Here is a 22232-nt window from a genome sequence, read left to right as displayed (position 1 = left end):
ATGAGATATTTGTAAAGTGTTTTACAAACCTTAAGGCACTAAAAAAAATGGTGCTTCTGCTGCTGTGGCTGATGGTGACAGTTAGTCCACTAGCATCCGGGTGGCACAGAAAGGAGGGATTTGAGAACAAAATGAAGTTGGCGCTGCTCCCATCAGTCTAAAGTGGCTGATGCTGAGAATCAGGATAGGTCAATGTCTTCCTTTGGTTAGCAGACTGAGGAAACACAAGGTGGAAGAAGAGAGTCAATGTATAAAAGGTGAATTGTAAATCTGTCAAATCCACCTGGTTTTGGCTAAACTCACAAACCTGAACCACCGAAACAGACTGGGAAAAGGGAGCGGTGTAGGGGCAGAGAAAACAGGGAATAGAGAAGGAAAGAGGAAACCGGAAACGCAATTCCTATCCAGCATTCAGCATAATGTTGGGCACACAGCAGGCACTTAATAAATGTTTATTGATTGGCTGCTAGTAATTGACTATCAGGAAGAGCTAAACTTTTAAAAATTTTATGTCTGGGCAGAGATTTAGTAATAAAATGAACATAAAGGGCCAGATTCCCAGGCATCTTTTAAATGAATATATTTTGTAACCAGCTCAATATTAAGACCTGATTGTTGCTGCTGAGTTGTTTCAGTTGCGTCCAACTCTTCATGATGCCATTTGGGGTTTTCTTTGGCGAAAATACTGGAGTGGTTTGTCATTTCCTTCTCCAGCCTATTTTACAGATGAAGAACTGAGGCAAGCAGGGTTAAGTGACTTGCCCAGCTATTAAGCATCTGAGGTCAAATTTGAACTCAGGTCTTCCTGACTCCAGGCTCAGCACTCTACCCACTGTGCCACCTAGCTGCCAAGACCTGATTAAGATCATCCTAAGAAGCTCACGACCAAAGTGTGAAAGTCACCTGTGTGAAATCTTTTTTTTCCAGCGACACACAGCATTTGTGAAGATCATTTATCTACTAAGACATGAAAGGGACGGAAATCATAGATGTCTGAATGATAGAATTAATTTTTTTTTTTTGCTTTTTGGCAGGGCAATTGGGGTTAAGTGACTTGCCCAAGGTCACACATTTAGTACATGTGTCAAGTGTCTGAGGCCGCATTTGAACTCAGGTCCTCCTGACTCCAGGGCCGGTGCTCTACTCACTGCGCCACCTAGCTGCCCCTGAATGATAGAATTATTAATCCTGTAAGATGTAAGAGACGGCTGGGATAGATCAATGGCTCTCAGGACCCCTTTACACTCCTGAAGTGACTTAGCCCCCACAAAAAGCTTTGTTTCTATGCGTCATGTCTCTCGATATTTACCGTATCAGAAAAACATCTTGCGTTACTATAAAAATAGTTTTGACCTTGTGGAGCCTCTGAAAAGTTCTCAGACCACACTTTCAGAACCACTGGCACAGAGGATTGAACTTGGAATCTGGAAGACCCAGCCTCATGTCCCACTTCTGATACTAGCTGTGACCAACAGAAAATCACAGCACATCTTAGGGCCTGAGGCAAATAACTTAGTTACAACTGGGGGGGGGGGTCTCCATGAGGGGAGTGGGGGAAGAAGGAAGGGAAGGGAAGGGGAGGAGGGCAATGAGACAGGAGGGGGAAGGGGGGGAGGGGGGAGGGGAAGGAAGGAAGGAAGGAAGGAAGGAGGGAAGGAGGGAGAGTGGGATTCATTAAGCATCTACACTATGCCAGTGTGCTAAGTGATTTACAAATACGGTCTCATTCGATCCTCACCACAACCCTGGGAGGGAGGTGCTATTATTATCATGTCCATTTTACATGCAAGAAAACTGAAGCAAGCAGAAGTTATAAGTGACTTGCCCAGAGTCACACAGGTAGTAAGTGTCAAAGGCAGGTCTTCCTGCATCTGAGGCCAGTACTCTCTACACTATGCTGCTACCTAACTGGAGGAGTTCCCAAATTAATGAAATCACAGGTCCTTCATGTATCATCAGATTTATAAGAAAACTACCATTTTCTCCTTTACATGTGAAACTGTAAAACGTTTACTATCCCTATAAAGTGTGACTTTTGTATTTGAGGTCACTTACACCTGCCCCCGGTTCCACAGAAAACCACCTGCAGCTTTATTTGTAAAGTTTGTGAGACAATATGACTTGATTTACTGAAATTCACTTTATAATAAACTTTTAGTAATGAAACTATTCCATCAAGTGAGGTACATATGTATTCATATGTGATCTGTGTGTTAAAAAAAAAAGACTGATTTCTTTGCATAGTGAAGGGAGTTTTTTGCATTTGTATAAGATATCACTCCATAAAACACTATAGTGGGAAAAAAAATCAGCGTTTACTCTAAGAATGGGAGTATATTACTTAAACCTCAAGAAAGAACTCAACATTGCCTATATTTTTAAAGAAAATTTTACTATTTCAGAAAAAAACAGAAGTCAAGTCAAAATTCTGAACTTCTAACAACACACATTAAGCAACTGTCCTAGGTCAAGTTATTAAAAAAAAAAACTCCACCAAATATTAAAGTGTGTGGTGACTCAGAATGAGGTATTTTCAAAACATTTCCACTTGGAGATAATGCTATTATCCCTGTCACTGAGAGCTAGAAGAAAAACCAGTTTTCTCATCTTAGCACCTAAACACTGTGTGTGTGTGTGTGTGTAGCTCATGCATACTGTGTAGTTTAAAAGTGCAAGGAAGGGTGAGCATCATTTATACAACAAAGAGCTCATTTTTAGCTTTTCTCCCAAACTTGAAACTTAATATTGGTAACTGATTTGTCACTCTTCCTACGTCCCTGAAAAGCAGCAAAGGGTCCAAGGAACTTGTTATTTCTATCAAATGAGAAATATAATTATCAAAGGATCATAGCACCACAGTGCTGCAAGAAACTTTAAACATCGAGTCCTACTTTCGATTTACATCCTAGGAGACTGAGTCAGTCAAATGACCTGCCTAAAAACACACAAGGAGCAAGGATCAGGGGTCAGGTCCTCTGACTTCTAAAGCCATTCTTCCATATTTTGCTGCTTCATTCTAAAGAAAAACAAAATTTTCTTCTATCTAAGCTTCCCAAGCTCGTAGCAAGACATTTATAATTTAATTATATTAAAATATCTGTATCATATATTCTCCTGTGTTTCCCAGAGAGGTCAGATGATAAATTCTCCTTCCCAATTTCCCCAAACTTTCGCACAATATTGGCACCTACATCACAGTGACACCGGATACCATCCACTTAAAAAAAAAGAAACAGGTATAATTTATTCATAATTATTTTGTACTAGCAACAAAGCCCCAACACCTAACTGGCATCTTGTCCCTATAGATACTGCATTAAGTTCTAGGAACTGGGCTTCCAGATTGAGTAGAGTAAGCATGTGACCACCCTTCTAAAAGGCACTCACTCTTCACTGTAAATGTGTTCCTTCTAAGAGGACAAAATCTGTAAGAAAAAGAACTAGCCAGTGGTCAAACGGTATCTAGAAGACAACCTTAGGGGCCCTCATTACTTGTTTTTTCCCATTTACTTCTCCAGCTCATTTTACAGATGAGGAAACTGAGGCAAATGATGGTTAAGTGACTTGCCCAGAGTCACACAGCTAGTATCTGATACCATATCTGAACCCAGGTCAGTCATATCTGACTCTCCAGGTCTTGTGCACTGTATCACCTACCTGTCCGGCTAATTGACCATACAAAACTGATTCCCATATTCCCCCTCCTATTTCCATATAAGCATTTCAGAATTAGGGCAATTATCTATTACTGGTGTCACTGTTCTTAGTTAATTTATAAAATTTATAAAATTTATAAAAGGTAATCTCAGATGGAAAGCTACAAACTGCCTATGATGCCTATTTTTCACCACTGTGTCCTACACACTCAGTTTCTACATCTTTTCCTTTTCTAATTTAGTCTGAATTTCCAATAGTGGTGAGGAAGATAATGAATGTTCATCACAGAAGCAATTATGTATGACAAATGACTGAATTTTGACATTAGGAGCACTGGAAAAGGAAATGGATTCCAGGGCCTACTCTACCACTGGGGCCAAGCAAATCAACATATACAGAAGCACAAAATATGGAATATGCAGATGAGCTAGGGATCCTAGAAGACGGAAGCAAATTTGACTTCACAGACATCGATATATTTTATAGCATAAGACCCACAACTGGAAAATTCCCTCTTCTTCTTGTGATCCAACCTAAAAAATCATTGAATCTCCTTAAAAGGATAACATGGAAATCAAAATTTTAAAAAATGAATGTTACAAGTTTTTTCTACATGTAATTGGAAAAGATTTAACAAAATAAAGATGTATTTTTTTAAAAAGGGGGAGGGCCCCGGACAGGCCATCTACACTAACCCAACCTGAATAAGAATCTCTAAAACTCCTCTAAGTAATTATCTAGCTTGCTCACGAAGACTTCATCCAGACAGGGTAGTAGGAGGAACCATGTTCTTTTCCCTCCACATTTCTAAAAAATTAAAATAATACTTTTTGTTATTTTAAGTAAATAATTTAAAATTAAAATATTTTAAGACTAAAAAAGTTTAAGGAGAGCATCACCATTCCAGGCCTACTGTATTTACCTTCATGAAGACTATAGTCTTTGTGACATTTTTTTCACCCATAGTTTCTTAGTTCTGTACTCCAGAGCCAAGCAAAACAATTCTAATCCTCTTTCCACAGGACAGTATTCTAAGTCTTTTTTTTCAGGCTAAACATTTCCAGTTCCTTCAACAGGCCCTCATCTAACATGATCTTGAGGCCCCTGCCATCCTGGCTGCCATCCTGCTTGGCAATGGCCTTCTTAAACAGTGGCACCCAGAAAACAGAAAGCAAAACTTGAGTCACGGTCTGACCAGGGCAGAGTACAATGGGGACATAGCCTTCCAGGTCCTGGACACTATTCCTCTTAATGCCAACTGAGATTGTGTTAGCTATTTTTGGTTCAAACTACCCTGGAAGTACAGAGGTCCTATCCCACTCTGAAACTCCTCTTTCCTTACTATGAAAAAAAGAGTCCTTCCCCCCTCTCCCCCGCCTTAGCTTTCAATTCTGGGCATTAGCCCTCCTGATAAATTTTACAGAATCATGCCACACTTTTGTTTTCACCTGCCATCATCTGACCTTTCTTCCAAAATTTTTGTTGAAAAGTCATTTTTGGTCGTGTCCAACTCTTCCTGAACCCCTTTGGGGTTTTTCTTGGCAAAGATACTGGACTGGTTTACCATTTTCTTTTCTGTGTCATTTTATGGATGAGAAAACTGAGGCAAACAGGGTTTGGTGACTTGCCTAGGGTCACACAGCTAGTAAGTGTCTGAGGCTGAATTTTAACTCAGGTCTTCCTGACTCCAGGGCAAGCACTCTATCCACTGAGCCACCTAGCTGCACTCCAAATTTTGGACATGTCTTTTTAAAACCACACAGAGCTCCCACATCAGTCTTTATTTTTGAACTGGACCTGTGATTTCACTGGTGTCTCTGCTAAGACTGACCAGCCATTTATGGTCTTACAGAGTTTTCTGGGGAATCTGAGGAGCTAAAAGACTTATCACTGATGATAACAAAGCCACCATGGGCCAGAGGCCGGAACAGGAGCCCAAGCCATCTCTCTATCCCCATGCCACGTTCTCCCTCCACATCCCATATCCGTCTTTAGACAACTGGACAGCTCCCCCACATCTTCCTCATCAGCATGGCTTCTCTTTGGGTGTTCAGAATTACATGGAAGGGGTACAACTTCATCGCCCCATAAGGGCAGCCCCAGGGCCCAGGAACGGAAATAAAAGGCAGTTTAAAATTCTCACCATTCACGTGTCATAGGCTGCTGAGGCTCTTACTAAGTATTTTTTTTTCCATTGCCCTCCCCTACCAGTACCACATTTGAAACAAAACAAAAAACCCTTAGTGAGCAGGTAAGGAATGTGGGTGGTTGTCACAGTTCCTAGGGGCCAGGGTTAAGGTAGTGAAAGTAGCAGAAAACTTTCCACCTGAGGCTGGTGAGTGTGGGAGGATGGGCAAGAGAGCCTAGGACGGACCACTACGGCTCCTACTGAACAAAGAGTCGGAGAACTGACTTCATTTTCTGTTTTAGACACCAACAGAAATTCCCTAACAATGCAGACAGACCTACACTGTAACAGAAAATCTAGAACATGTATACTTCACTTTAAAATTCAGGCTGACTGAAAAATCTGGATTTATGCTGAAGCTATGTGGGAGAACATTCTGGCTTTACCAAAAGGTTCAGGGGTGGTGAGGAAGCCTGGAGCCAAGTTCAAATTCTGCCTCAGACCCTTGACTTTCCTTTCCCTTCCCTTCACTGGCAGTGTCACCCTGGGAAAGAGACTTCTTAGTCTCAATTTCCTTATCTGAGGAAAAGGGACAACAACAGCTCCTGCTTCACAAGGTTGATAATCTATGGAAAGTGCTTTGAAAATCTTAAAAGTACTATACAAATTCTAGCTATCACACAAAGGTTCCCACCAGCAATCCTTTAAATATAACCTGTCATAATGCATATGAAGTGTGATTCTATTTACAAACATTAGCCTTCTAAACAGTACAACCTTCACTATGTGTGTCCTACTACATAAAGGCATCATAGGGTGTGTCCTACTATATATAAAGGCACATCTGAGTGTTTAAATGTGAGCTTAGAAAACAGATAAATGAAGGTCGATTTCCAATTGCAAAGGAATCCTTAAAAAGAGATCCAAATTTACTGCTGCATTTTAAATAACATTTTATTTTCTTAAAAATTTAAGTTAGACCTTTTCAGGAACACACAGCACAAGTAAATGTGTTCAGCTAGGTGGCTGTGGATAGACGAATGACGAAGATCAAATCCAGCCTCAGACACTTACTAGCTTGGTGACCCTGGGCAAGTCACTTAACCCTGTTTGCCTCAGTTTCCCCATCTGTCAAATGAGCTGAAGAAGGAAATGGCGAACCACTCCAGAAAACCTCAAAATGATGTCACAGAGAGTCTAAAAGGAATGAACAACAACAACAAAGTGTCTGGCAAATAAAATCAATGAGTGAACCAAGGAGAACACCTGGGACCTCCCTCAACCCGAGTCCCTGTCCCAAACAGCCCAAGAGACCAAGCTGCTTCAAGCACATATACAGGGGACTCATCACATTCTGGCTCCAACATACACACGCACAGCAAGACCCAAATACAATCCACTCATGGCCTATATGTGAAGACCACACCTGCTTCCAAGGCCACAGAGACAAAAATAGCACTGGGGTTTTAAAAGCGGGACACTGGCCAGACCCGAAGGTGACAACAGGCTTTTCCCCTCTGCTACGCTAACTTTGAAAAGCAACAAGCCTTTATACCTCTAAAAAAAATTACAGGAAACTCTACAACTGATCTCAGACCTCACCCCAACCCCCAACCCTCATTCCATTTCCAGACACAGAGCTCCTTATGGCTAAAAACAAGTCCTAGGCTCTCCAGGTGGTGGCTAACACTGGAGTGGATATCAAGAGACTTTGGCTCTAGGCCCACTTCTCCTACTAACTCCCCACGTGGTTCTTCCCAACTTGGTCCTCTCCTTCCTGGTTTTCCTTCTCCTTCCATGCAGTGACCCCATCCTCTTAACTGATGAGTTCCTTCTAGAGTGGACCCTCCATTTTGAAGGGTAGGCCTAAAGGTCATTCGTTCACTCCTCTTCTGGCTTCTGCTCCAAGCCCCTCGTGTTTGCACCTTCCCTCTCCAACTTCTTGACTCCCTTTTATTTGATGCCTTCTTCTATTATAAGGTAAGCTCCTTGAGGGCAGGGACGGTCTTTATTTTTGATTGCATACATATTCCCAGAGCCCAGCACATGGTAAGCATTTAATAAAATGCTTGTTGACTTAAATGGACCCTTAATGGGGAGCCTTAGCCATTCATCTATAAAGTAAACAGGTTGGACTATATTTTCTCTAAGGTTTCTCTCTTCATTAAAATTCTCTCATTGTCTCAAAACTGAGACGGGCAAAGTGGTAACTTAACAGAATTTTGTTAACTGGTCCCCAAATGCAAGCAACACATACTCACATTTTTGCTATTAGCTAATCTATATAAACTCCAGATATCCAACTATGAAACACAGTCTGTAAAATTACCGAACATTTGGTTATCACCCTATGTGATATTTTAGGGCTTGGAGGGGTCCCAACCACCAAAGGCAGAATTATAAAAACTAGATTGGTGTTCAAGCAGCAGTCCTTTGTGGTATCTCCCAACCCTCCAAGCCTCCATGTTTTTGCAGAAGAGAATCTGCTTGGCCCTAAAATGGTTCTACTAAGCACCAGCATACCCTTTTGGTAACATGGGGCAGCCTTTGTAGTAGGAAAACTGCTTCCCCTTATCCTCCAACCACCCCTTGGAATTTTATATACCCAGTGACCCCTCTACCAGCAAATCAGACCTGATGACTATTATGTCCTGGTATTTCTCTCATTATTTATATTCCTTTTGCTCCATACTGATTATTTTCTTACTCTACCCTCTCTTCTCTCTGCATCATCCTATCCTACCCTTATTACAGTTATGTAATGGTTATATGAATTTGAAGATCTTTCACATCCATTAATAGGCCCATGTGACCTGTTTATGTCACAGGAAGCCTAAGTCACACGTGGTGGGAGGAACTTGCTGAACCAGTGGAACCGGAAGGGTGGAGCAGGAAATGCTCAGGGTTAGAACTGTGGGAGGAGAAGGCCACAGGCAAGGAGTGAGCTAGGATTTGAGGGTTTGTGCGAAGGCCCCACGGGGGGAAAGGTTAATGGGACGGCGTGACTCCCTGCTGTGATAATGTATACTAACTTCTTTGCTACTACGATGCATTGGACTTACTGGTTTTGGGATTTGGTTCTCTGGTGTCTGAATAAATGTTTTACCTGAACCTTCTATGTGGAGAGTCTCTTATATTTTGCAATACAGAACTACACAGGCATATTCACAATTATCATCAATGTGATTATTGCCTCGCTGATACAAGTTAGTACTTTACTTTTTAAAAGGCTGGCTTCATCCCAAAAACTAAAACAATATACATGATGGCTATAATAATATAAATGTAAAGAACATTACGTACAAAACAATTAAAACAGAATGCTCCAAAATTATAAAAAGCAAGCCTGGACTCAAGGAGACATAGGAAAAAGTACTTCTCCAATACTTCTTGGTAGAGATGGAGGCTCATTTATGGGTGTGGGGACTATATAATGTCAGACTTTTTTTTAGTTTGGTTTTAAATCAGATTTAGTTTTAGATTGCTTTTGCTGAACTTTTTTTTCCTTTTATTACTTCTTATAAAAAAAGATTCTCAGGAGAGGAAGAGGGAAGAATACACTGTGAAACTCAGACCATGTAAAAACAAAAGATATCAATAAAACTTTTTTTAGAAAACTCATTAAGGTTAGGACAACCTTATTAACAAGTAATTAACTGGAATTTCCTAGCTCATTAAAGAGACACTGGAAGGATTCTGGACCCATCTTACCAAGCTCCTCCCTCTACATTGAGAAAGGAATAATTTCTCACGCTTTTTCATGCTACATCCATTTGCTGAAAAGTCTACATTTTAACCTTCAGATTTTTTGAAACAGAAAGTATGGAGGTGGGGAAAGCTGACTTCACCAAGAATCTGATTTCCTTCCTCTATAGTTCTGGAGAGTTGAAAATGCCACCCATGCCAAAGGATGGAAGCAAGCGGCTCAACAGCTTTTACACTGTTCATCCTTCCACCCTCGGGGCTCCACTGAGTTATTACTTACCTCTTTAACTGAGAATAGGATCAAACCAGAAACATCAAAAGGAAATGAAAGAAAGCAGGGCAGAGAAAAAAAATCTTTTAAAGTTAATCCGCTGCTTAATTTATATACAGGTAAGGTAGGTGGAAATTATCATTCCCCAAAAGCCACTTCCTTTACCATAGGAAGCTGGGGGAGGAGGTTGGGGGGAATGAGGATGAAAAGAGAATGAAGAGGTGTGGGAAAAGAGGAGGTTACAAAGGGTTACTTTTTTTTTAATTTAAAAAAATGAGAGAACATTTTGTCATTTCTGGTCAATACTGCACTGAGCCATTAGGTTTGGCCATTTATGAAAATCACTTCTGTCTTTGGAGAGAACCGTTTCTTTGAGTGATGGGAGTCTGAAGTCAAACTGCACACTTCAGAAGAGAATGAGAGGAGAGGAAAAAAATAATAATGATGATGACAGCTGGAATTTAGACAAATCTTACAAATATCATCTCATTTTATCTTTAGAACAACCCTGGGAGAACATGCTTTTAAAAACTCTGTGGAAACTGAGGCAGATGAAGATACAGTGACTTGGCCAGGGTCACACAGCTAGTAAACTATCTGAGGCCACATTTGAACTCAGATCTTCCTAACTCCAAGTCCAACATTCTATCCATTATAGCACCTGCTTCTTGGCTGCATCATGTGAAGGCAACTTTTTCCTAGGAGTTTGACAGAAAATGGGAGAAGAAATACAGGATGATAGCAATTGGGGGCTGAGGAATAGAGTCAGGATTTTTTAAGGATGAAGAAACTGGGGCATATTTGTAAACAGCAAGGAAGGAGCCAGGAAACGGGTAGGAATTGGTGTTTTGAGAGGGGGCAATAGTGGGGGTTATTTGCTAGGAAAAATAGAAGGGGAAGGACATGGCATCAAGGGTACATGTGGAAAGGCTGGTCATGGCAAGGAGAAAGGTCTTTCCATCGCCAGTCTGGAAGAAAGGAGGAAACTGGAAAGGACAATATCGAGGGGGTTGTGAGATGAAGATGAAAGAATGTGAGGAAGGGAGAAAGAAGAAGCTTTTGTCAAATGGCACTGTTTTTTTTCCAGTAAAGTATGAGGTAAGGAGTATAGAGACATGAGAGTAGGAGGGTGAGGTTTGAAAGAACTATTATGGAAAATAGATTAAAGAATCAATTAGGAAGGATACATACTTCAAGGATAGATATAATATATCTTTATATTTTATTTTATTATACATGAAAAGAAATATAATATACTCATATGCCATATAATATAAACATAACATTTCTATTATATGTGATATAACACATTTATATTATATACATATTAATAATACATATATACTTATGTTATATACTACATAAAAATATGCAAAATCAGCAAAATGGATAAAAAAGGATTATATAGCAGGCTAAGATGAAAGGTTTCCTTTAAAAGGAGTTTAAGAGTTTTTAAAAATAAGAATATGCATATATATACATACATATATACACACACATATATAGTCCTACACACCTCCCCTGAAACTCTATATTCCTTAGAGAGAATCTATATTCCTTAAGTGCTGAGACAGTTTCATTTTTATTTTTGTATCCCTAGCACCAAGCGCAGTCACTGGCAAATAGTAGGTACTTAAGTGCTTGCTGACTGACTGACTAATGGATCAGTCACCTGAGAGGAAGACAGAATTCCTGAGGAGAGGAGTGGATATGGAGTTCGTAGAAGCAAGCAAACTGTAGGTAGAAGATGCCAGAATTGCATGGCTGATATAACCTATGGGGAGAATAGTGATAAATTGGGCTGATAAGGTAAAAAGTCAGGAGAGAGTGAGGTGGTCAGATGGGTGCATCCTGAAAGTCAAGCTAAGCCTACAGGTATTTGATCAGAAGAATGACAGAAAAAATATGTGTGAGGAAAAATGCATTCTTGGTTCTACAGAAAATGAATTAGAAAAGGGAAATAACAGAGGAAAGAAAACCAGCTCCAGGCCACAAATGGCTACAGTTATCTAGGGATGGTCTTGACGGCTGTGAAACCTGAAAAGAATTCATAAATCTAAGAGATTTGGTGACTGACAAAGTGTCCACAGATGTGGGTGCTTTAAAAACTCCAACTGATGTTACTGAACAGGGCGTTCCTTTCTAAGCTATTTAAATTAGCCCAATGTGATAGCCCTTAAAGTGGTGTCAACCCCTCATACCCACTCCTCTCAGATGAGGCTAAGTTAAGCAAACTGTCTAATATCTATCAGCTCACACTGCAGCAACAGAAAATACACGCCATCCGGCTGACAAGATTTGTAGTCAGCTTACTGTTTAAAAACAGAACAGCCACGGCTCATGCGGATTTATCACTAACATCACCAAGGAGAAGAGGAGGGCTGAGGACTAATTAGACCTAGTCTTCTAAACAAAACAGGTGGAAATTATTGTTCCATCAACTGGGTTACAATTTCTTATTATAACCGATTTCAGCAGCAAGGGAAAAGAGATGGAACTCAAAAATCTAATTCGTTGTTTTTAAGCATCCTCCTGAAACTCTTCTAGGTTCCTTTTTATTTTTTTACCCAATACCTATTAATACCACAGTTTACAAAATAATGTCCCTGACCCAAGCAGTCTTCAAACTATGATACGGCACCTACCGAAAAATAAAATAATTATAACCTATAACATGCCACAATTTTGCGTTACATCCTATATACTTAAGTTTTGTGTATTCTGAATTTCTCTCAGTTGAAAAAAAACTTCCTGAAGGCAGGGGACCATTCAGTTTTGGTTTGAGTATTTCCAGAAAATAGACACAGTGCCCTGAAGATGTTTTACTGTTTTGTTTTGGGGTTCAGACCTCTGGATTTCATTAGTATGGCAAGCTCTTGGTGGGGAAACACTCTTCGCACATTTACAACTCCTGGGGAACTTAGGATCTTAAAAAATTGGGCAAAGAGAAGCTGAATGAGTTGCCCCTGGTCAGTCACACAACTAGCATTATGTCAGAGGCTTAATTTGAACACGCGTCTTTCTGGCTTGAAGGCTGACCCTCTAGCCTCTGTACTTTGTAAACAGTAGCCACTTATTACATGTTTGTTGAATTAGGAAGTACCACTTGAGATATATAAATATATGTGTGTGTGTGTGTGTGTGTGTGTGTGTGTAGTACTGGCAACTTCTTGACAATGGTCTTATTACCTGTCTGTGGAGGGGCAGGGCTTGCAACTAGGTCTTCCTAATTCTGAGGACAGCTCCCTATCCACCATACCACACTGCTCTCAGGCACTGGGGACACAAAACAAAAACAAAACCAGAAGCAAAACAGTCTCCCCTCAAGAAGCTTTTTATTTGGGAAAACAAGGAACATTTAGAAAAAATAAAAATACATACAAAGTAGCTAAAAAGTAAATTTAGGGAAATGGGGACCAGGCTCCTAGGTGAATAGGTTTCCTGTATAGATAAGCACTACTGCGTTTTGAAGGATGCTAGGGCCTACATGAGGCTGGCTGGTTGGTTGGTTGGTTGGTTGTCCTTCATTCTCGAAGAGGACCAAAATGATATCACTATGCTTGGGTCAAGTTGCAATGTGTCTGACTGTGGCTGCTCAGGCCACTAGGAGCTCAGCATGCTCTACCAAGGCCAGGCACAAATAGTCTGTGTGAACATTTGGGGTGGATTCTCTAAATCTGCGCATCCTGCGTTTCCTTTAAGCTGTTTCAATTCTGCTTTGCTCACAGAGCACAGCGCCTTCTCTGACGTGGGCATGCCATGCTGAGCGGTCCTGTGACAGTGTCTCCTGTCTCACACAATCAGTTCCAAAGTTCTTGAGAGAGACTTTGGGAGTGTCCTTGGATCGCTTCTTCTGACCACCATGTGAATGCTTGTCCTGTGTGAGTTCTAGGATGCTAGGCACTGTATGAGGCAGACACAGGAGAGAGAGCACATCCCAGGGAGGAAAGTAATTAATGTTCAAGAAATCTGGACACGGAAGCAGAGAACAATGAGGAGAGTTTGTATTTTATCCCAGGGACAAGATGGAGACTTGCCTGGGGGTTCCTGAACACGAGAATAAGAAGGTCAGATGGGTGCTTGGAAAAAGAAGCTATTTGGTAGACCAGGGTCATAGCCCTGTAAGCATAAAGACAGGGGATGGAGATTGGGGACGAAGAATTAACAAGATGAGGCAACTGACTCAAGAAGTGGGATGAAGATTGAAGAGCTGAAGATGATTCAAAGGTGGTCAACCTGGACGAGGAGAAAGATGATGGCGCCTTTGGGGCAAAGTCCTCTAGCAATTTAGCACAGATTTTAATATAGTAAAGCACGGCAGATTTCTTTTGACCCTATCATAACACCAATAATGGTAAACATCCACAGAATTCGTTTTTATGGGAAACTTTTTAAATGCTGGGGTGTTTATTCTTCCAAGCCCTGGAAATATAGGCCCTTACTAACTTCCATAACAAAAAAATAAAATAAAATTATGCTACAATGAAAGAGGTATTCAGTTGCTCACTCATTCAGAAGACAGATGTTTAATGAACACCTGCCATGAATAAGGCAAATGTGAAAGGGTAAAAAGGAGAGGAAGCCTAACATGGGAAAAGAACGTGTGTAAAGCACAAGTGTTCAAAAGCGTAGGTAATAGCTTTAAAAATTTAAAACTGAGAAGAGGTTGAAAAGGGGAACCAGTGAGAAAGAAGAAAGGGAAACGAAAGCCATGATGAAACGAATACTGAAGCCTGAGTTGGGTGGGGGTTGGAAATAAAAATGACTGTAGGGGGAGTGGTTCTAAGCCAGCCAAATCTGCCTTCACAAGATCCGATCATCTCAGATGACACCCACATAAAGTTATCAACAAATGAGCCAACAATATAGATGCGAACGGCCAGGTAGCACATGGAAAGTCAACAGAGGTAAAAACTATCGAGTTTGTATTGCCCAATCCAAAAATGAGTTGGAAAGAAAGACTATTATCAAGCTGACATGCTAATACCAAGATTTATAAGTGTGATGAACCAACTGTTTGCAAGAATATTAACAGATCTTGACAGCTAGGTGGCCCAGTGCATAGACCAGCGGCTCTGGAGTCAGAAGGACCTGAGTTCAAATCCGGCCTCAGACACTTGACACACGTACTAGCTGTGTGACCTTGGGCAAGTCCCTTAACCCCAACTGCTCTGCCTTCCCCCCTCCAAAATTTAAAAAAAAATTAAAAAAGAATATTAACAGATCTTGTAGAAGCAGCACAGCAGATGAGTTTCCTACAGATGTTTTAAGAATGTTCAAATTAGTCAAACGTGTGTGCCTCTTTGTGGTTTGTTCTTGCAATTATATTTTGAGGCCTACTGTGCTGGCTAGTACCGCAGTTAAAAGCTGCGAGCTATTGATAGATAGCAATGAGCCTTGTCCTCAGGCTAGGACTTCTGAATTACTAGTTGAATTAAAGTATTCTGATGTTACAGAGTAAGAAGAGTTTGATGCAAGAGAGTCAGGGTAAGGAACAGGATGAACAACTCTGTATCTGTGCAATGTACAGATGCGGGGAGGGGGAGCTCTTCCCCCAAATTTCTCTTCATATGAAATATTAATACTGAAATTATTTGTGAGTACCGAGTAAAGAAAACTTCATGACTCTTACAACATTACTTCCGCACGCAGAATTATTCTATTGAGTCCTTGGTGTAAACAAGCCTAGTTGTAAAACGGATGACCTTTAAGAGTGTTATGGTTGGTGGTTATATTCTAAAAAGAGTACTGAAGATGGGTCAGGAGTTAAGAGGACAGATCTGGAATTGAATCTAAAAATAAGGAAGGGAAACTCACAAATGAGTCAATTTTTTCCCCCATAATTGTACCACTTTTTGGATCATAGAATCATCTTCGGTTTGCTGCTCTTGGAGGCCTTATCTGGGTTGAAACAAAAAATAATTCAAATTTGTGCTTTGCTGACCAAAGGGTGAGATGAGTTCTCGATGCAGCTGGAGTAGTACCTAAAAATGTCAGCAAACGGAATGAAGCATTTATTAAGCTCTTACTACATGCAAAGCCCTATGCAAAGTGCTAGGGATACAAACAGAAAGGTAGCAAAGTCCCAGCCCTCCAGCATCTCACATTCTTATGGAGAGACAATGCAGATGGAAGGTTTCAGCTGCAAGTCAGATGGAAGAGTCGCAGGATCCTTAGGTGTGCATCAGCAAAAAAGATGTTAATGCCTCTTCTTTGATGTCATTTCCACTGAAAAAAAATATCATTTTCTGATGTTAAGCCATTGGACAATGCCAAGTGTCTTTGATGATAAGAACTTTCCTTTCTGGGTCTTCAGTATTTGTGTCTGTGATAAGAGCAGTTTCACAGTGGGTTCCTACCAGGACGATGGTTGAGGACACTTGGCTAGAACCATTGATATTTGCACGGTTCAGGGTCCTGGCCTATCTCCATCAGAGTCTGAGGAGAGATGGCACTTGTCAGTGGGGCAGGGGGGTGTCTAAAGACACTGAAGGAGACAAAAGCAGCAAAGATTATGCAAGAATGAAGTGCTTAGGGTGGGAATAAAAATGATAAAAGGCTTCTGTGTCTAGGTGAGAGGTGATGAAGGCCTAGACTAGGGAACTGGCTCTTTAAGTGGAGAGATACACGAAGGTGGAAACAACGTCTGTCAACAGATTAGACTTGTGGGGTCAGTGCAAGTGAGGAATTGAGTATGATGCAGAGGTTGCAAGTCACAGGGCAAATAAATGAACGAGCACATGAATATATAGAGGCATTGATTAAAAATTCTTAATACCCAGAAAGAATTTTAAGAAGTAATTTAAAAGAAAAAAGAAAAACAAGAAAAGCAAAGAGGTCTAACAGTCTTGGCTCTCTCTTTTGAGGATACTTAGATGGATGACAATATTTGAAATCCAGATGAAAAAATAATAAGTTAAACCCACATATTTAAAGCCAGGAAGGGACAAAACAGGCAGGAATGAGGGGAGAAGGCCTTCAGAGGTGTCCCAAAGAAGCAAAATTTGAAGAAAACGTATATGGCTGAGGTCTGAGGGTGGTAAAAAATGCAGGTGCTAGCCGATCACCCAGGTCTCCAGGATGGCCCTGAGCCCTGTAAAATGGGTCTCCCAATCACTATGGTGGATTGTTGTCCTTCATTTGGGACCCCAAAATAAGGGATGTGTTCACATAGGGGTGGTGGTCACCTGACACAGGAAGACCTCAACCCAGCTGGAAAACATTATATTTTATTTTTTCAAAAAATAATACATTTGTCCCCATCTCTCCAATCACATGCCCCCAGTTCCAGTTCAAGCCTTCGTTACCTCTCTCCCTGGACAATTAAATAGGCTCCTGGTTGGTTTCCCAGACTTCAGTCTCTCCTCTCTCCAATCCACCGTCCACACAGCTGTCCAATTTCTGTTACTTTTCAAGCATCAGTGTGATTAGGTCACTAACCTGCTCTAAAAGCTCCTCTTGTCTCTGGGATGAAAGGCAATCTCCTCTCTTTGGCTTTTCAAATCCTTCCTTATATTCTCTTTCTTTTAGGTGCACTTTACCTCCTATCCTACACTTTACACTGCAACCAGACTGGCCTCATTGATGCTCCACACACCCGTTCTATCTCCTATCTCCAGGCCGCGGTACTGTCACCCATACTTGGAAGGTTCCCTTTCTTCGTGTCAGCGTTTCGGAATTCCTGGCCCAGTTCAAGGCATAGCTCAAACACCATTGCCTACATAAAACCTTTGTTGCTTACCCTGTGGTTCTTGTTCTCCCAGGCTCCCACCCCTTAAAATTGTTTCCCACTAATCCCCTTGCCCTCTCCAGAAGAAAATAAGCTTCCTAAGGGCAAGTTGCTTTGTTTATGCCTTTTTATTCCTAGAGACTAGAGAGACAACATGACACACTGGATAGAGAACTGGCCTCTGAGTCCAGAATACCTGGGTTCAAGTCCTGCACTTGACATATTCCTCTTAATTCTAGTGCCTTCCCTCTTGTGGTTATTTCCAATTTATACAGCTTTTTGGTACATAGTTGTTCGCATATTATCTCTCCCATTAGACTGTACACTCCTCGAAGGCAGGGACTGTTTTTTACCTTTCTTTGTATTCCCAGCACTAAGCTCAGTGTCTGGCACACAGTAGGTACCATATAAATGCTTATTTCCTCCTCTTACCCCTTAAGGCAGAAGCCTTTCCTAAAAGGTTTTGGAAGGGCCTTTTTACCCTGGACCTCCCAATCCTTATAGACTACCTCTTTCTTGTTTCATTATATCAATAAACAAATAGTTGGTGGTCAGCTTAGGGATATGGTTCCCAGGGGGTAAGAGGGTATTAGCAATGACCTAATCGGTATTCAGAGGGAAGTTTGTTGGGGCTTCCCCCCCGCCCCTCCCCAAGAAGTCACAAAGGCCAAGCCACTCTCATCGTCAAAGTATGAAGGAAAAAGCTAACAAGCATAGTAAGATCATATACTGCTTAGAGAACAGTGATTCAATTCATTTTATTGTTTTAAAGTTTCATTAGGAGGGGTGGTTTATTATCTTTGTTGGACATTTCAAGTTCTGGATGCACAGTCAAGATTAGAGCCTATTAACTGGATTAGCCATAATTAGATAAACAGAATTATCTCCCTGGCCAAGCAGTTCTCAGTGCTACAACCACCTCTGAAGTTCCTTTAACAAAGAAACAAGAATACTGGATACTACTAACACTAAACAAGTGGGTGTGAACGCTGGGGGACAGGGCCAGGATATGATTTTACCAAATACACTCAGTGGTTAAAGCAAGGCAGTTTTCCAGTTTTCCACCCACCCTCTAGAGGCATATGCCCTCTAGTAGTTTTTTTTTTTATTCTTTTTCTGAATGAATATGAAGCTAATGTTAAGAGACACAGGAAATCATCACTTTAATCCCCAATCTGGGCCCAATTCCTAACTTTGGACTTTAAAACCATGCCCCTAGCTACTGTCTCATTCTGGAACTTCCCTTATCACGTGGGGCCTCCCTCCTCACCTAGGAACATCCAACCTCCTCCCCCCAGAGGTCTTCTCAACCTGGAATAGGAAAAACCCACCCCCTTCTCCCATTGGTGAGCTCCTGCTGGGCCTTCCTTCTTGTGGATGGGTCCAAGCCAACTTTCACTTCTCTCCCAGCCCTGGTTCATAACTTTTAGAGTTCAAAACCATACCACCCCCTTTTCAGCTCTCCATTATGTGTTGTCCTCCTCCATTGTGGGCAGGGGATGTCTTTCTTTTTGCTTGTATCTGTCTCCCCAATATGAACTTTGATAGACTTCAAGAGATAGGATAGCAGAGAATGGAAGGGCCTGCATGCTATGGTCCATGAAGAGTTGGACATGACTGAACAACAGTATCCCCGGTGCCTGGCACTAGGAAGTGCTTAATAAATGCCTATTTCCTTTCTTCCTTAAAATATATTCTAGGAAAATCTGAAAATAGCAAGTTTCTACCTATTCCTGTGTCATCAGTATATATTAGCATACCAAGCACCCACTATTACCGAATTCTAAAATAGGTTCTGGTATTTCAAGGAAGAGATCCATGAACTTAGATGGGGTGAAAAAATTACACATTCATTTTCACTGACCTTTAGCTGAAATCTTACTTTTTCAATTATGAATGTAGGCAAAATTTATTATTCTTAGAAGGGGGTCCATACGCTTCACCACACTGTCAAAACAGACTTCAGGTCTAAAGCATCTTAGATAATGGATCAAATTCATGCACCGTAGAATTTGTATTTAGTCAGAAAACTGTGGCCCTTTACCTGTCAGTCAACGGTGTAACATTTTCAAAAGAGTAGTTGAAAGAAAAATTCTTCTCAGAATTTTTGTTCCAAGTAGAAAGCACCAGAAGATTCTTTGCACAACTGCTTACAACTAGAGAGTGTAGTAACAGAGATTAATTTGTCTTTTATTGCTGTTTAATAAAACAGGAGAGTTGTTGAGGAACCTTTCTACTTTCCAAGTGTGTGTAGTAATATCTGAAGTACTTTTATTCCTTGCACCACAACCTCTAGTTCCTAAAAATATACAAGTGTAATCCTATGAATGTTGGCCATATAATAATTCAAAAATAGCCAAGGACTTAAAAAGAAAGAAAAACTTAAAATATCAGAACTTCCTTCCTTTCTCAAAAACCCAAGGTCAGGCTTCTCTATCTCTTCTCCCTGAGCCAACCTCTTAAAAGCACTTGATCTAAGATTCCTTACCAGTCTACACCAATTCAAGCTTATTATGCAAAAAAGAATCTAGAAAGAAGATGAAACTGTTCAGAAAAGAAAATGATGAAAGAAGGCAGTCATCTTATTTTAGAAAGGTTATAGTAATGCCACTGGCCAGGGATTTAATGAAATTCTATCCAAAAGGCACACAGTTCCTTTAGAATTTTCCCCTCAAAACCAATTGTTTAAAACTTCAACAAAGTTAGGTAGTACAGAAAATAAACTGGGCTCCAGGCCAATCCTGAGGCTATAAATATAAAACATAGCATTCTAAAAGCCAAGTATTTTCTCATCTTGAAGATTTATTTAGAAGCATCAAAGTAAAAAATACCTATTAATCTCAATTCTCCCTATACATGAGTGTGTGTGTGTTTTTGTGTCATTCATTCAAAAATTCACTGAGTGCCTATGTGTAAGAAACCATAAGAAATGATAATAGGGTAAACGTCTAACCACTTGGCTCTGGGTGGAGAACTTGTATTCATGACATACTTTTAAATTTAATCAGCATTATCATCATTTTCTTCATCACTTTCTCAAGTCTGGACATTCAACAAAATAATAAATCAAGCGCCAATTTGCTGGGTCTGCTGATTTCTGAGGTGTAACTACTAATAACTGAAAAGTTAACAAAGGGGCCAGCTGAAGCTGGTTCTAGCACACGCCTGGATAACAGGGCATATAAAAGATGGTCCCTCACCTTGAAGAACTCACAGTTTATAGTTAGAGATAAGACATCACCCAAAGACATGGTAGGGAGTAAGGTGTAAGAGGACTAGAAAGGAAGGAGGGAGTTAGGTTTTATGAAGGGCTTTGAATGCCAAATAGAGGATTCTGTATTTGATCATGGAGACCACAGGGAGTTTATTATTAAGTAGTTTATTATTAAGTAGAGAGCTGATCTGAACTTTAGGAGTATCACCTTGGTATCACTGATAGGAGGTCTGGAATAGGGAGAGACTTGGGGCAGACAGACCCACCAGCAAGATATTGTAATAATCCAGGTGTGAAATGATGAGGGCCTGCACCAGAGTGGTGGCAATTTCTAAGTATCAAGCTTGAGAGACTGAGAGGATGCTATCGACCTCTACAGTAACAGGAAAGGTAGAGGGATGGGAGAAAGTTTGGGGCAAAGAAAATGAGTTGGTTTTAGACATGCTGAGTTTAAGATATCTACAGGACATCCAGCTTGAGATGTCTGAAAGACAGAGGTGAGAGATCATGGTAAACTGAGAAAAGTACCCAGGTGAGAGTCACAAAACCTAGATTCAGTTCCTCCCTATTAACCATGACCATGTGAGCCTCGATTCCTCAATGGGGACCTTCATTCATTCATACTTGCACTATCCAACTCATAGGGCTGTTGCAGAAGAAGCACCTGATAAAGCTTAAAGGGCCAAATCTAAGATATTATTAGAGTAATCTTCCTTTAAGGCCCATGAAACCTTTCCTAACAACTGCATTTAACAATGTTATCTCCCTTTTTGAATATTCTTCTAGCACTTTCCCTGAATCTTCTCTTAACCTCAATCACATGCCACATATTACCACACTTAATTGTTCATGACTTACACATCCTCTTCATTAGAATGCAAGCCCCTTTAGGGCAAGAATTACCAATCTACCTAGCTTTCCATGTTTGCATCCCAAGGACCCACTGCACAGAGCAGGCACTTTTAATACCTGTTGAGTTGAACCCACAAAAGCAAGGCAATCACTTCAGACCATCTCCTACCAGGAAAAATACACCAAAGCTTCAGGAAACTGTGAGCTCATTAACTTCTTCCCTTGTCCAGTGTCTGCGAGAATCTTCAACCAGATTAACAAATATTCCCCAGAACAAAGGAAAAAACAAAACTGAGTAATGCACAATCAATCCGAATATAGCAATCAATTCAGAGATTGATCAGAAAATAATTTCTGATAATTACCCCCACTGGGTAAAGAGCAGGAAAAATAAAACACTAGCCAGGGCACTTCATAAAGAGAAATCCCAGTGAGGAAGGCAAAAGGAATTACAGATAAGTGGGGAAGATGGCCAGCTTTAATATCTCCATAGTTCTCCACCATCCTGGTCACTGGGTCACTTCACTAGAGCAAAACACCTCTCCTCCTAACTCCTTTCAGGTCAAAGAGCTTTGATCTACAACAGTCTGAGGTACCAGTCCCACTGCTAGGAAAAGGGAAATAGGCTTGGGGGTGGGTAAAGGAGGGAAACCACCATCATCATTTTTTTGGTCAA

At 40.8% G+C, this 22232-nt stretch overlaps 1 protein-coding gene across 2 annotated transcripts in view; it reads right to left on the bottom strand.

Moving 5' to 3' along the window:
- The window catches only part of DUSP16 (dual specificity phosphatase 16), a 101976-nt gene that overhangs the window by 57897 nt on the left and 21847 nt on the right, over positions 1-22232 (bottom strand). Inside the window, exon 2 of one of the 2 annotated variants that reach the window (XM_036758353.1) lies at positions 30-214. The exons of the other annotated variant lie outside the window; for it this stretch is intronic. The gene's annotated coding sequence lies outside the window, so the exon portion shown is untranslated. The remainder of the gene's footprint in view (positions 1-29; positions 215-22232) is intronic. 2 annotated transcript variants of the gene reach the window in all.

The sequence above is a fragment of the Trichosurus vulpecula genome, chromosome 5 (assembly GCF_011100635.1).
Source record: "Trichosurus vulpecula isolate mTriVul1 chromosome 5, mTriVul1.pri, whole genome shotgun sequence".
NCBI lineage: Eukaryota > Metazoa > Chordata > Mammalia > Diprotodontia > Phalangeridae > Trichosurus > Trichosurus vulpecula.
Note: the sequence above shows the minus strand (reverse complement) of the source record. Positions and strands in the feature narration are given on the sequence as shown.